The sequence below is a fragment of the Mus musculus genome, chromosome 16 (genome assembly GCF_000001635.26).
Source record: "Mus musculus strain C57BL/6J chromosome 16, GRCm38.p6 C57BL/6J".
Taxonomy (NCBI): Eukaryota; Metazoa; Chordata; class Mammalia; order Rodentia; family Muridae; genus Mus; species Mus musculus.
In genome coordinates this window covers 30,192,502-30,208,285 of record NC_000082.6, presented here as the reverse complement: position 1 = coordinate 30,208,285, position 15,784 = coordinate 30,192,502, and the positions used below count along the sequence as shown (strand labels likewise).

Genomic DNA, 15,784 nt, shown 5'->3' with positions numbered 1-15,784 from the left:
GCCCCCCCAGTTCTTTCCTCCCCAATGAGCACATGACCACCCGCATCTGGCTTCATCTAAAAGCTGCAATCATGCCAGTCCATTCTTCAGAGAGTAGGAGTTCTACCAAATGCTGCCTCCTTTAAAAAAAAAAAAAAGTCACATGTACTTACTTATTGGTTGGCTTTGTGTGTGCGTGTGCGGACTTGTGCGCTGAGCCATAGCACACGTGTGTGGAGGTGAGAAGACATAAGCGTGGGATTGGTTCTTCCCTCCACTGTGGGGCCTGTGGACTGAATGTTGTTCATCAGGCTTAGCAGTGTGCCCTTCAACCAGCTGAGCCCTCTCACTCACTGTCTGTCCTCTTCTGTCCACAGAGTGCAATGTCACCTGGCCATCACCAGAAATGGGGATTGGCTTTATTTAACCTAATCACTAGAAAATAAAAGGTTTTTTGTTTGTTTGTTTTTTTAAATAGTTCAAGGAATGGGAAATTTTTAGGATTACAAGGCTTGTTGGGACTGACACAGAGTAAGCCCTAAGCGAATGCTTCATGGCTGAATCTTCCCAAGGGCACTGTAGTCTGTCAGAAGTCTCCTCGGTGACGTCCTGTACACAACCCGATAAAGCAATACATTCCTTTTTAGACAATTCAGAATGACTGAAATACCTTGATTTGCCTGGTGGTGGCGCACACCTTTAATCCCAGGAAGCAGAGGCAGGAGGATTTCTGAGTTGGGGGCCAGTCTGGCTTACAAGCTGAGATCCAGGCCAGCCAGGGCTACACAGAGACCCCCCCCCCCCACACACACACCTCTTCTAGAAAAACCATAAAAACAACCAAACGAAAAACAGCCAACCAACCAAAAAAACCAAGCAAACCACACCACCACCACCACCACCACCAAACCCCAAACCACTTCTTCTGCTCCAGGCACGTCTATTTGTGTCTCTCCTCCTCAGTTCCCACCCAGTGCCCGGGCCACACAGAGTGAGCCCGATTCCAGCCTTGAGCTCCCACGTGGGTGTAGCAGCCTCAAGTCCGACCAGTTCTGTTATGGATCTCTAGTCCCAGCTTGGCCCTGGCCTCTGTCTCCCAAGTTTTGATGCTCTTTTAAGGTGTATTGTCTGGAAGGATGTCTCCACCTTTCTGGTCCCAAAGTCTCTTCATTTCATGAAGCAGGTGAGTTTTCCAGTGACTCTCCTGGCAGCCACAGTGTGATTGGCTGATACTGAACCAGTACCAGCAAGCAACAAGACACCCCTTTTCTCTCTCCCTCCGTAAGCAGCTTGACACCCCCACTCCCTCTGTAAGAGAACACATAAGTTTCCCCCCCCATTGTCCCCTTTCTAAGGCACCAAACATCTGGTTTTGAAGAACTCATTGCCATCGAGAGCCCAGCTTGCTCTGAGATCTGTGTCACCTTAGGGCCATCAAGCTTGGACAGGCGACTTACATATTTCAGAAACATTAATTTCTATCAGATGATATAATTTTTGTTCAAGGGAGGGTCTACCCGGGCGATAGTGTGGAAAAAAAATGAAAAATGCTATTTAGAATCTTAGGGTTGGCAAAGCAGTTTCTACATGACCTCACTAGATCTACAGGAAAACTGTATGAAGTGCGAAGGGCGGGTGTGCGTGCACCATTTGACAAATGTGGAAAAAGATTGTCAAAAACCAAGGGTTCTTCTACATGTTGATTGGAAAATACTTTCCTCTATACCTCGGAGACCGCAGACTGAATTCATCTTGACCAATCTCTCTCCGTGGGAAGTTTTGTCCCAAGGCAGTTTTGGACACAGAAGATCTGTACTCATCCGGTGGTGTCTCCTTAGCCCCATTCCAGGGATGGACGGGAGGGCAGCTGTGCGGCCAGGAGACAGAGGCTTCTCAAGGCTGCTTTTCAAGACGCTGCCTCTGGACTCCAGCAACCAACAAAAGCCCAGGTATGGAGGCTTGGCCACCCCTGACCTTTTACACACCCTGAGCTGAGTTGGGGGAGGAGGGGGATTGCTACACAAAAGGGTCTGAGGAATGACCCGGCCTGCCTCAGCTACCTGCTGTTCTGCACAAAGGGGCCCGAGGCCCAGGCTGCCTCTGGAGGCCAGAGAAAAGGGCGGAATAATGGGTGGCTGGGTTTCCGCTGCTCTCTTCAGAGAAACCAGAGAAGGAAGGCGGCGAAACCTCCCTGATAATAAAGAAGTAACAAATGAGGAATAAAAGCTTATGGAAGACATCTTAACCCGGGGATGAAAAAAAATGTCAACATCTGTGAAGCTTTCTGCACCAGCGGCCCCGGCCCTAATGAAAACTCTCCAGAAAGCATTCACTGCACACAGGCAAAAAGGCTACATTTTTCTCCGGGGCGTGGAGGGTTCGACCAGGCTGCCCTTTCTTTTTTCAGACGCTGCTGAACCAAACACTAATGTTCATCTTCAGCTCTCCGAAGGATGCTGGGCAGCAGGAGAATGGAGCTGGATGCCGTCTTTATTCCCGAGTCAGAGGTGGGTGGATTTAAGAACTGGCTACACGTCTGCACGTTAAGGCCAGGAGAAAAAGGCAGAGGAATTAGAGAAAACGCTGTTTAACAAGGGTCTCTTTTGACCAGGGCCTCTGGGAAGGACTCAGGACCAGGACGAGTAATCCTCTTAGCACCGACTTATGTGTGTGTACAAAACAGGAGAGTTGAATCTGGCTAAAACACCTCAGGAAAACACAGAGATTTGTGTTCTGGTCTTCACCCTGCATTCAGGCGCCAGAGACCGGCAGATGTCTGCTTGTAAGGCTCATTTACAAATGCAGACTGGGAGTTTGGGGGTGAGGGAGGAGCTGACCCCACTGTCTTCAGAGGTGAAGGGTCAGGATTTTGAGCCCCACAACTTTCCCTTGGGGTTCTTGGCAGTTCTAACCCTCACCTCATGCCTTTGAGGTGGTCCCTGTGGTCTGATTTCTTGGGGGGGGGGTGTTGACTTCACCATAGGATGGGATTGTGAGGCATAGCACAAGAAACATAAAATCCTGACCAACAAATGCAATTGGCTCTGGAGGCTGGCATGAGAAGAAATGTGCCTCTAAATTCTGAGCACTTTGTTATGGGGGTCACTATGCCATGATCAGAAAATGCACAAATGGTCCTCACACCACACACATACACACCTCACATGTACACACACACACACACACACACACACAGAGACACCACGTGCATGCACGCACACACACACACAATATGCCACATGTGTAGGCACACACACACACAAAAACACAGCATACCATGTGCATGCACACACACACACAAACACACACACACCACATGTGCATGCACACACACACACATACCACATGTACATGTACACACACACACACACACAAACACACACCACATGTGCATGCACACACACACACATACCACATGTGCATGCACACACACACATACCACATGTGCATGCACATACACACATACCACATGTGCATGCACACACACACACATACACACACATATACCACATGTGTAGTCATGTGTGCACGCGCACACATACATACACATTCCCCCAGGCACCCACACACATGTATGTACGTGTGTATACACAGGTAGGCAAGCAGGAACGCATGCACACATATGGACGTTATTCATCTACGGATGCATGGCAGACATCTGCATCCTGTCAGTCATAAACACACACCCTGCCATGCCTCCAGATTAACTTGGTACCCGCACCTCCTCCCAGCCAGGACTGTCTAGCCTTTTTGGCAAACGTGGTCCTTTTCCTGATTCTTCACACACAGACTATCAGGCCAAAATGTCTTTTTTGATTTAACCTTAAACCAAATCAAGAGTTGATAGGGGTAAATGAACCAAAAGGGATTGCCAAGGACGCTTCACCTAACGAAAAACAGGGAGTGCTCTTCCTTCCAGGGTGGGGCTACTCACAATCTAAACTGTTTGCTGTTGCAACACAAAGGAGAGGGCAGCCAGGGCCAGAGTGGCTCCAGTCAGATGTAAGCTGTCCCTCTGTGAGTTGGCCCTGTGGTCTTTAGCTTCTGGGACAGGTCGTGAGCTTCTAGATTGTTGTGGTAAGTAGTTTTCTGAAAGTTTTCTGTCACGACACACTATGTTTATTAATTTATTTGCACACTTGTACACACACACACACACACATGTGGAGGTCAGAGGACAACTTGTGCAATTTGATTCTTTTCTTCTTTCTTGAGTCCAGGGGATTGAATTATTCAGCTGTCGGGTTTGTGTAGCAAGTCCTTTTAGTCTGCTGAGCCATCTTGGTGTCCCAGTGCAGGTCTTTTGAAGTTGGAGAGGATCAGCCTGGTGGTGATGGGGCATACCTTTAACCCAAAAGAGCAGGCAGATCTCTGAGTTCAAGGCCAGCCTAGACTACAGAGTGAATTCCAGGACAGCCAGGACTACACAGGAAAAAAAATTGTCTCAAACAAAAACAAAACAAAACAAAACAACCCCCCCCCAAAAATTAAGCAAATAAACAAATCAGAGAGGATCTCTGTTGATGTATAGTTGATGTGGGAGTGCTGTGACATTTGCAGTGTTTGTGACCTTCAGGGGCTTCAGACACTCAAGTCCTCATGCCTGCCCAACATGCCCCTTTGTGTCTGAGCCATCTCCCCAGTCCAGATTCTCTTCGCATGCCGACTTTGCTTACAAAGAATCATACCCAAAGAGGTTATGGACATAGCTAGCAATGACAGTCAGCATTTGAACTCAGAGACAGCTATCGGTGTTAGGCTCACACTGGTATCCTTTGAAGAGACTGGTAACTGGTAATTTTCCTCCCCTTCCTTTCATGGTGAAGAGACCCAACTGGACTGTCTCACCCCTAAGTGTCTAGCTTGGAGGGAAGCCATGAAAATCTTTGATCTCTGCTAGAGAGACTTTACATTCAGCCATCGCTAGGGCCCAGGATCCTTGAGGTGGCTAGACATTGCTCTTCGTATCTACAGATGGGAGCTGGGTCAGACTCTATGCTCAGGGCGCGGGACAGCAGGCCCTCCATGGGATGAGAATGACAGTGTCCTGCTATGTAGAACTCTCAGAGCCATCTTCTCGCTCACTCCCCAGCCCTTCCTCTCCTCTGAGGTGAGCTCTTCAGCTTAGAGAAAGATCCACAAACTTGATGCTCTTTTCATGCCATACCTAGTGCTCTGAGGGGTAGGGAAGCCATAATCACAGACCCAGTACCTTTAAAGATGACTGGATCTAATGCCCTGTGCTAAATCCAAGGTGAGGTGGTTACCAAATTGGGATCGATACAATCTTATTTTATCCTCTTCAGAGACAGGGGTCTTCTTGTCTGTGGCCTGGGTTTAGTGAATGCCTCCTGGAGACTGGACTGTGGTGGAAGGGTGTCTAGCTTGGAGGGAAGCCATACTAAGTCTGGGTTAGGGAGCGATAGCTGCCGACATTGGTTTTCATCTCTCTCTCTGTCTTCTGTAGACGAGACTGGCCTCACACTCAGAGATCTGCCTGCCTCTGCCTCCCAAGTGCTAGAATTCAGGCATGTGTGCCACCATCTCCAAAATCTGTGGGAAAAGTCAACTACCATTTTGAGAAGCCATGATGGACTATGGAAAGAACATACGGTGAGAAACTGAGGTCTGCCGGCCACCACAGTGGTCCTGGGGACAGGTCTATCTCAGTCTAACTGCAGGCCTAAGGCACATTGACTGTAACCACAGGAGAGACCTTGTACCCAAGAGATCAGGATAATCCCCTTCAGAGAAACAAGTGTTTGTTGTTGAAGTTGCTGCTTTGGGGGACAATTTGCTATGCAACAGTTACACAGCAAGTGTGCTCCATCATTGAGTAGCTGGGAGAACAAGGACTTGAAGGAAGCCACGGCTCTTGTCAGCACTCTTTCTAGGATATAAAACTTCAACTTCTTCTTCCTCCTTCTCCTCCTTTGTTTATTTATTATTATAAATATATATATATTTTTTGAGACAGGGTTTTTCTGTATAGCCCTGGCTGTCCTGGAACTCACTCTGTAGACCAGGCTGGCCTCGAACTTAGAAATCCGCCTGCCTCTGCCTCCTGAGTGCTGGGATTAAAGGCATGCGCCACCACTCCCGGCTTCGTTTATTTATTTTATATAAGTACATTGTCTTCAGATACCAGAAGAGGGCATTAGTTTCTATTACGGATGGTTGTGAGTCCCCATGTGGCTGCTGGCAATTGAACTCAGGACCTTTGGAAGAGCAGTCAGTGCTCTTAACCACTGAGCCATCTCACCAGCAACACTGCCCCCTCCCCCGCCCCAACAAGTATCTTTCTTACTAATCAATAATAACCATGTGAGTAAAAGGCTCACTTTGTTTATTACGAGAAGGCTATCCTAAATTTTTATACCACTCAGGCTACCTTCAAACTCATGGGAATCCTCCTGTCTCAACTTTCCAAGTGCTGGGACTGTAGGTGTAAGCCATCACAACACATCACAGGTTCTCTTCCTGCACAGAGGGAATTTTTTTTTTGAGACTTCATTTTTATTTCATGTGCATGGATGTTTTTGCCTAACTGTGTCTATGCACCGCAAGCATGCACTACCCACTGAGGCCATGGGAAAGCATTGGATCCTCTGGAACTGGATTTACAGGCAGCTGTGAGCTGCCATGTGGGTGTGGGGAACCAAATCCAGGTCTTCTGGAAGAACAGTCAGTGCTCTTAACCACTGAGACATCTCGTACAGCCCCAAACAGAACAAATTTTATTAAGGTTTAGCTAGCTTTTGTAAAAACAAATCTTACCCTACTTTTTTTTTTAGCAAGAATATTTTACTAAGGAAATTTATTTCAAAAATACTGCACATTTTAAATCTTTTAGAAAACACTTTCTTAAAATTGCTTAGAGGTGGCAGGGCAGTGGTGGCGCACACCTTTAATCCCAGCACTTGGGAGGCAGAGGCAGGCAGATTTCTGAGTTCAAGACCAGCCTGGTCTACAGAGTGAGTTCCAGGACAGCCAGGGAAACCCTGTCTCGAAAAAAAAAAAAAGTTTTTTTGCTTAGAGTGCTGCTCCACTGTCAAGAGTGGCTGTCAACCACACACCCTAGCTGTGATCCCAAACAACTCTATAAACCAAGCATGACATGGTTGGTGCTTTCCTGGAAGCCCAGCACTTGGGAAGCAAATTCAAGATCAAAAATTGAAGACATCCCTAACATGTGGATGTACACAAGGGTGCTACCCTTGGGCACGTGCTCTTGGGTTCTCTAAGAAAGCAGGCTGAGAAAGCCATGAGGAGCAACTGTATCTTCTGCTTCAGTTCCTGCCCCCAGGTTCCTGCCCTACCTTGAGTTCCTGCTTTGACTTCTCTCAGTGATGACCCATCGCCAGGAAGTGTTAGATGAAATAAAGTTTTTCTTCCCCAAGTTGCTTTTCGTCAGGATGTTTTATCATAGTAATAAAACCTTACCTAAGACGGGAGTTGGCACAATGGACTATCACTGTGACAGATTGAACATGTTTTGGGGAGGATTGTGAAAGGCTTTTGGAACTTTGGGCCGGGAAAGCCATTGAGGCTTCAGAGCTTGATGGCTTGTTGTGTAAATCTGGACTATAGGATCCTCATGAACAGTGCAGATCATGGAAACCTCAGGTGTGATGTTTCAGAGTGCAGTAAAGACCCCATCAGGGCTGTTTGAGCTGTAGTTTGAATTTAGAGCCACTGAAGTGAAACCTTTTCTTCAGGATCGTTGATACTGGTCAGCTGGAGCTGAGAAATGAGCCTTCATTAAAAAGACATCAGCACCGGTGAGTTGAAATCTTTTGGGAGGTTTGCGTTAGGCTCAGCACACTAATGCTGTGATCGAGCTGTAGCCAAAGGGGTACTTTGTGCTGGCAGCCAGACTTGGTAATATAAATGTTTCCACCGTGAAGTGAGCATGATTGATTGATTGATTGATTGATTGATTGATTGATTGATTGATTTATATGAACTTAAGCAAAGTTTATGGAAAGAAGGAACCTGACAGTCGTTGAGGTATAGCTTTTTTACCATCTGCCCTCTTTTAATCTGTGAGCATTCTGTACCCAGCTGTCAGGGTCTCTGCCGTCTTCATGTGCTTTGCCTCCTGGCTTACTAGAGGTCCCTTGTGACCCTGGCCCTTTGTGGTTGGGAATCCAGGCCTGCTGAACCTGGACCTCTCCCAGACTTCCTCCAGGTTCCCCAGTCGTTCCTGGCCCAGCTGCTTCAGCTCTCGCTCCTTGGGTCTGTTCCAGCTCCTCTTCACCTCCCCATTCTTGGCTTGGCTTACTGCTTAAAGCACAGCTGTGTGGGCTCAGGTCTGGAGTCCCATCCCTCTGCCTCCCAGGCTTCCGTGTGGGGCTGTTGTGGTGCATCACTCTCTGGAAGGAAGGAAGGAAGGACAGTAAGTTTTTCTGTTGCTCTCCCAGCCAGGAGGCTCCATGGCCTTGTTGTTGCTGAGAGGTCTGAGACATCCCTGTGGGGCTTGAGGGCTTACCCACTGTCTCAGTCAGGGTTTCTATTCCTGTGTAAACATCATGACCAAGAAACAAGTTGGGGAGGAAAGGGTTTATTCGGCTCACACTTCCATACTGCTGTTCATCACCAAAGGAAGTCAGGACTGGAACTCAGGCAGGTCAGGAAGCAGGAGCTGATGCAGAGGCCATGGAGGGATGTTCTTTATTGGCTTGCTTCCCCTGGCTTGCTCAGTCTGCTCTCCTATAGAACCTAAGACTATCAGCCCAGAGATGGTCCCACCCACAAGGGGCCTTTCCCTCTTGATCACTAATTGAGAAAATGCCTTACAGTTGGATCTCATAGAAGCATTTCCTCAACTGAAGCTCCTTCCTCTGTGATAACTCCAGCTGTGTCAAGTTGACTCAAAACTAGCCAGTACACCCACCAAGTTTGACTGGAGTCCGGTGTGGCTTGTGCTATTGTCCTATTGCTGTGAAGAGACACCGTGACCAAAGCAACTCTTCTAAAGGATGCGTTTAACTGGGGCTGGCTTACAGTATCAGAGGGGTTAGTCTGTTGTCATCATGGTGGGAAGCAGACAGGCTGGAGCAGTAGCTGAGAACTTTAGGTGGGTAGGTAGGAGAGAGAGATAGCCTGGGCCTGGTGTGGGCTTTTGAAACCTCAGGCTCTAGAAACCTACAGCCCACCTCAGTCATCAACACCAAGAAAAGCCAAGACAGAGATGAAACAGGTAAACAGCCTCAGCTTCCACCTCCAATGTGACTTTCTTCCTTGTTTAGCTGACTGGAGTTCTGGGTGGCCTGTCAACAGCAGCTGGGATCAGTGTGTCAGCAGGTAAGAAAAAGTGTCCATTACAGAGAATGGGAATGGCCACTCCCAGTGACATACCTCCTCCAACAAGGCCACACTCCCTAATCCTTCCCAAACAGTTTCACCAACTGGGGCCATTCCCACTCGAGCCTCCACAGTGGGCTTTAATCACTCTTCTTCTCTCCAGCGATCCATGATACTAAGTCTGTCACTATTCTTGATTTTTTTCTATAGTTGCACATCATTTGGTCCAGGGCTGTGGGTGTGGGGGAATGAGGGAGTGGGAGAGAACCCGTGTCTCGCCAGAGTTTCAGTGCTCTGGACAGGTGGACATGGGAGGACTACCGTACACTTTCCAAGCGGCCCAGGCTGGGTGCCTGGCTGTGTTAAGCCACTGACCCCAGCTCGGCGGGTGGTGGACAAGGGGCAGTCCTAGGCACCAGGTTCCCAGCTTTGGGCATCCCATACACCGATGGACACCTTGGAAAAGCTGAGAACAGAATAGGGGCCCTGGGGCTGAAGGGAGGAGAGGGCAGGGAGAGAGGGCACTTGATAGTTCCCACGCGGGTGAGAGTGCTTGGTCTGGTCCATGGCTGAAGCACAGAATGGCCTTCTGGTGGGAGGCTAGACGCAGCTCGTTGGGAAAAAGCCTAGCCCATTATTCAAGTATGGTGGGCCTTCATGAACAGAGACAGTCTATGGTTTTAGAGCTTTATTGTAGAAAGGTAGGGGGAAGGAGAGAAGGTAGAAAGAGAGAGAGACAGGCCATGGCCACATGGGGGGGGGGGGGGGCGCAGAGAAGGAGGGCTAGAGAGTAAGAAAGGTAAAAGCTTAAAGATAGTCAGGAGGGGCCAAGAAGCCCCTCTCATAGTGGCTGGGCTATCAGGTAACTGTTGGGAGGAGCATACCTGGCTATAGTCAGGTAACTGTGGGGGTGGAGTTTAGACAGAATTCCAGAAGCTTGGGACATTGTCTGTGTGACTTGTAGTCACAGAATTATGGAGTTGGGGCCTCTGTGGTGTCAGGCACCTGACTCTGGGACTGTGGCTCACTTTTCTGTCCCTTGTAGAGATCTCTACTGGGTCACCGGAGCAAGCCCCATTTAACTAAAATAGGCTGTCTATCATAGTCCCACAATTTGGAGTTTGGGGAAATTATTTTGCCAACCAGTGTCTCCATTTTTAGAGTCGAGTCATTGGGTTCACCATGGCCCCAGCTGTAGGTTGGGAAGTCCTTTCTAGCCCCGAGGTCATGTGATATTTGTAGCAGATAGAGGATCTCTCAGTATCACTTAAGTCCTACTTGTATCCTTTCTTTCTTTGTGGCTTGGACCAATAGTGACGGTGGTGTGACCCTGTTCCCAGGTCCTGTAAGTCCTACCAAGTGTCAGTTCCTGCAGAGGAAGCCCTGTGAGCTGCCAATGAGTCTGCCCCCTTTCATACCTGCTGAACTGACTCTCAAGAAGAAGGCTGGGCAGGCAGCCAGGAAGTAGTCAGCTCCAGCTTTATGCCTTTGCTTTGAGGTCTGGGATGTCTGAGTTCACCCCTACCTGCCTGAGAAGGCTGCAAGGGGTAAGGCACCCACGGGGATATCCCCACAGTGGGAGGCAGGCATGATCTCAACCCGTCTGCTGAGAGGGCCATAGGTGGAATATACAGGCTGGTACAGGCCCCTAGACTTGTACCTGTATATCCCTGTGTGACAGCCAGCCTCAACTTCAACCTGGGTATCCTCTGTGTCACCTGTAGCCACAGTCATGAAAGCTTCTGTTGTAGAGATTTTGGGTCTTGTGCATTGTCAGAACCCAGGAAAACCTCTTTGTGGTATTCTCGTGATGGGCACCTTTTCTTTACCCACTAACACACTGATCCCAACTGCTGTTGGCAGACCACCCAGAACTCCACACAGGTAAGCAAGGAAGGAAGTCACCTTGGAGGAAGGAGCTCAGACTGTCTGCCTTTTTCACCTCTGTTTTGGGTTTCCTTGGAGTTGATAAGTGAGGTGGCTGCAGGCTCCTAAGTTTCTAGAGCCTTTGCTCCAGGGGCAAGATCCATTCCATTAACTTTTTGTTTTTTAATTATTTATTTTATGTATATGAGTGCACTGTTGCTGTCTTCAGACACACCAGGAGAGGATGCCAGATCCTATTACAGATGGTTGTGAGCCACCGTGTGGTTGCTGGGAACTGAACTCAGGACCTCTGGAAGAGCAGTCAATACCCTTAACCACCTCTCCAGCCTCCCCATTCCATTAACTTGATGTTGGCTTCCATAGTGGGAGCCTGATACCATAAATCCTCTCTCAGGCACATGCAACAGTAGCCAAGAGGAATGGCCAAGGCTGAGAGACAGAAGTGAGGGGTCTGATCATATCCTGAAGGCCAGGATTGGGGGGCGGCAAAGGTTGCCCCTCCGAGATAACGATGCCAAGATATGCTTGTGATAAATATGTGATCAGAGCTAGGAATCCTTTTCTCATCTCGAAGGTAAGGAAACGACCCCAGAACAGCTTTGTAGCGAATCCACCAACTGGAGTGTGGGGAGCTGAGGCTAGTGTCCTACTGTCTGTCCAGATCACAGTGGTGCTCATCCTTCCTGATGCTGCAACCCTGTTATACAGATCCTCATGCTGTGGTGACCCCCCAACCATAAAACCATAACATTATTTTTGTTGCTACTTCATAACTGTAATTTTGCTACTGTCTTGGTTAGGGTTTTCATTGCTGTGCACAGACACCATGACCAAGAACTCTTCTTATAAACAAAACATTTAATTGGGATTGTCTTACAGGTTCAGAGGTTCAGTCCATTATCATCAAGGCAGGAACATGGCAGTATCTAGGCAGGCATGGTGCAGGAAAAGCTGAGTTCTGCATCTTCATCTGAAGGCTGCTAGCGGAATACTGGCTTCTAGGCAGCGAGGATGAGGGGCTAAAGCCCACACCCACAGTGACACACCTACTCCAACCAGGCCACACCTACTTCAACAGGGCCACACCCACTCCAACAAGGCCACACCTACTTCAACAAGCCCATACCTAACAGGGCCACAGCTTCTAATAGTGCCACTCCCTGGGCCAAGCATATACAAACCATCACAGCTACAGTTATGACATCATAATGTAAACATCTGATATGCAGGATATCTGACATGTGACCCCCAAATGGGTCATGACCCATAGGTTGAGAACTGCTGGTCGAGAACTATCCCTGTTTCCCATCAATGTCATCGTCAGACATCCTCTTGTCTCGGTGTCTCGTCTCAGTGTCATCTATGTGAGAGTTTCCTGGGGTGCCCCAAATAAGCAAGTGCTCCTCCCACCAGACCTCTAATGAAGCTCGTCCATCCTTCATTCACCCTTCCCCCATCTTCAGGCCAGGGGTCGCCTGCCAGTTACAAGGGCCAGGCCTGCAAAGAATGAAGGTCTTTCCTACTGTTTCTCTCTAGCCTTCTGTAATGACCGGCCCATAGTAGGTACTCAAGGAATGAGTGAGAAGTTGAAGTTATTCCAAAGGTAGTAACTTCCACCAGGGGGTTCCCCAAGCTTGTTACCTGTTATCATTGGACCTTAGAAGCGAGGCTCGGTACCCCAGATACCCTTTACAGATGGTGCTTAAGTATGCAGGCACACGCCCCAAGGTAGGGAGAGGCAGAGGGAACCCATCGGGCAAGATATGCTTCAAAGTGGACTCCTTGGGGACCTCTGGAGCAGGCTGGAGAGAGGATCCAGGGCCCCCTGTGCTTGCCTGTGGGGAGGGCTCAGCTGAATCTTTACCTGATTGGTCATGACTGAGATGGCACCATCTTTCCGTGGCTCATTCTCACCACTGGAAGTGTCCGTTCAGTTCCTGTTAGAAGTCCAAAGAGCATCAGGGCCGAGGATGATAGAGGGTGCCCTGGTGCCTTCTTCCAAGCCACACCCGCAGGAGCCAGTAGAATCTATTCTGACTACTTGCTCAGAGTTGGGTTAAAGTGCAAAGCTTCTAAACAGCTCCAGGATCTAGGCATCACAGGACTCCCAAGAGCTAAACCAGGGCTGAGGCAGCTGCCCACGCTCACTGTGAACTGTGCCCTCCTCCTCCCTCCACTCGAGAAGCTCTACCCTGGGCCATGTGGTTTCAACCGAGGCTTGCAAGTCATCAAGGCTGGAGTTTGAATCCCAGCCCAGATCCAAGGAAAGGACCCCTTAGGGAGACGTCTGCCTGGAAGTTGTGGTTGTACTCAACCCCAGAAGCTGTCTCCAGAGTGTCCGAGTCCCAGCACTTTCTTCCCCTCATAGTAGGAGAGGGAAGTAAAAATTTGCCCCGTAGGGACCAGGAGGCAGATGTGAACTCACCGTCCTTCCCAGTGAGAAGTTAACGTTACTTAAAAGGTCCTTCTGCTCATCCATGGGGGTCCCCAAACTTGTTACCTGCCTTCTTTAGGCCTTAGATGTGAGGTTCAAAGGTCCTGGCCCCTCCCTGTGATGAATGGACTCAGGGAAGCTTCAGGGAAGGGCTAGACCTTGGGTAGTAAAGGGTAGTTCTTTACCAGGTCCTTGGCTCCTTACCTGACTCTCTGCACGGTGCTATGGGATTTTGGAGGTCTGAATCTTCTTGTCCCAAACTGGAGACTCTGAAAAGGTCTGTCTGAATGGTGTAGAAACTAGGACCTTTATATTAAAGCATTTTCCCAAAGAATAAAGACATTTAAAGAGGCCTAGCAGAATATCTTACAAACCATTTTCCCCAGAAGCAGTGTTGGTGGTGGTGAGGGAAAGGTTAAAAAGAAAAAGGATTTGAGCCAATAGCTCTGACTTACTGCAGGCCAGCTGGAGGGTAGGAGCAAGGAGTGAGTAGCAGGGATTTCTTTCCAGGGGAGTGCGCTGAGGCCAGCTGAGCCACTGCCAGCCCTGATGGGCCAGCGGCCAAGATCTTGGGGAGGGGGGCAACTGCCCTGTGCCCTCCAGGTTCTGTGTCTCTCATTGTGTGTTAAACAAGAATCTTCCTGTGGGGGCTGGGGAGAGGGGGGTAAGGCTCCAGTGGTCCCCCCCTTGGGGGCCTAGCTTCTTGAGGTCAGGTCAAGCAAGTTCTGCTTCTCTCTGGATGACCCTCAGGGGAGAGAAGGAGAGAGGGAACTGGCTGAAAGCTGGGGTTTGAGGCTTAGTCAAGGATGATCCAGTGATGGCCAGCTGCTTGTCAATGTTGAGGTGAGTGGCTGGGCGGAGGCTGGGGTTTGGCCAGGAGAAGACCTTGAGCCTGAGAGCAGGAGGAATTTTCTTATTTTCTCTCCTGCCACAGAGCCTGCAAATGTTTCTTACTTCAGCCTGTCTTCTGTCACTATTAATCTTTATTCATGACAGTTCTCAGCTGTCCTTGGAGACAAAGGTGACAGCAGCCCCCTCTGCCTCTCCCCCATCTCAGGCTGTGTCACTCATTCCCTCCCCCACTGCCCCCACCATGGGTGGCAGAAGGTACACCGTCTGGTTAGAGTGGATTTTTGTACATTCTGCAGGTTGCAGTGGTGCACGGGGACCTTGGCTGTGGGTATGCTGCCTTGTCGGGAACTCCCGAGAGCCATCCAAGGCCAGAGAAGAAGGGCAGAGGAGGTGGGTGGGATGGGTGAGGTCTCTTGCCAGCCAGCCAAGACTATCAGCTACTGGCAGATGCTGACACTGTACCTGGCCCAGTGAGTAGCATTGGCAGACAGGGCTGGCAGGGCTTTCTCCCATCAGATACTCCTACGCTCTCACTGGTGAATTCAGTGGCACACAGTTCCTCTTCTTCACCATGATATAAAGAGAGACATGGGCTGTAAAAATGCCTGACCCTGCAGGAGGAGGATGGGCAGAAGGCAGAGATAGGCTCATACATGGTTACGAGGGAAAGGTCAGAGGCGAAATTTTCCTTAGAACCAACCTCCATCCCCTTCTTTATGGTTAGGAAACTGAGGCTGGGAGAGGGGCAGGGACTCCCCCAGAGGCAGAGTCTGACACCCCCATCCTGACATCCTACCAACTCTGCGGCCCAACCAGGCCAGGCCATGGGCGTCTACTGTAATCACAACCAAAATCAAGCCATTCAGCTGATTGTTGAGCAGGTGAATTGTTGAAAGGATATTTCCTGGTTAACGGCACCTCCCAGGGCAATGTGTGTCTTTCCCATCCTTGGCTTTTAAGAGAAGGCAAGACGGACGGACGGACGGACAGACGGACGGACAGTTCTTTAGGAGGTTTTCTTGGTGTCGGTCAGTGTCCACGTGGAGGGATTTTAGGTCCAGGAACAGAGTCATTCTGGCCTCCACTGAGCGCACCAATAGGTACTTAGATGAGAGAGGAATCTGTGTTGTGGGTGGACTATCATGGCACATACGCATTCATATACACTCTCACACATACACCACACACATGCACTCATACACACTCTCACACATATACCACACACACACTCAAACACACTCTTACGTACACCAAACACACACACATAAACCACGCATACCACACACACACACCACACACACACACACACACGTATGCACTCACACA

General features: G+C 49.3%; 2 long non-coding RNA genes across 6 annotated transcripts in view; one reads left to right on the top strand and one right to left on the bottom strand.

The window, feature by feature from the left end:
• The first annotated feature begins 1,711 nt into the window (after positions 1 to 1,711).
• Gm26562 overlaps positions 1,712 to 15,784 on the top strand; it is a 50,924-nt gene continuing 36,851 nt past the window's right edge. Inside the window, exons 1-3 of one of the 3 annotated variants that reach the window (XR_003951870.1) lie at positions 1,712 to 1,928; positions 2,387 to 2,486; positions 7,698 to 7,761. This is a non-coding gene — a long non-coding RNA (predicted gene, 26562). Of the gene's footprint in view, positions 1,929 to 2,386; positions 2,487 to 5,446; positions 7,474 to 7,697; positions 7,762 to 15,784 lie in introns of those variants that run through there. The other 2 variants (XR_876003.2, XR_003951871.1) reach the window with 2 other exon arrangements.
• 1700025H01Rik lies at positions 7,985 to 15,682 on the bottom strand. Of its 3 annotated transcripts, none has more exons than XR_003951867.1 (3): positions 14,921 to 15,682; positions 13,037 to 14,498; positions 7,985 to 8,354 (listed from the first exon to the last, which is right to left on the bottom strand). It is a non-coding gene; the product is annotated as an RIKEN cDNA 1700025H01 gene (long non-coding RNA). The 3 variants fall into 3 exon arrangements; XR_003951868.1 differs by lacking the exon at positions 7,985 to 8,354 and having other exon boundaries at positions 12,385 to 13,109; positions 13,811 to 14,498; XR_003951869.1 differs by lacking the exon at positions 7,985 to 8,354 and having other exon boundaries at positions 12,385 to 13,875; positions 14,062 to 14,498.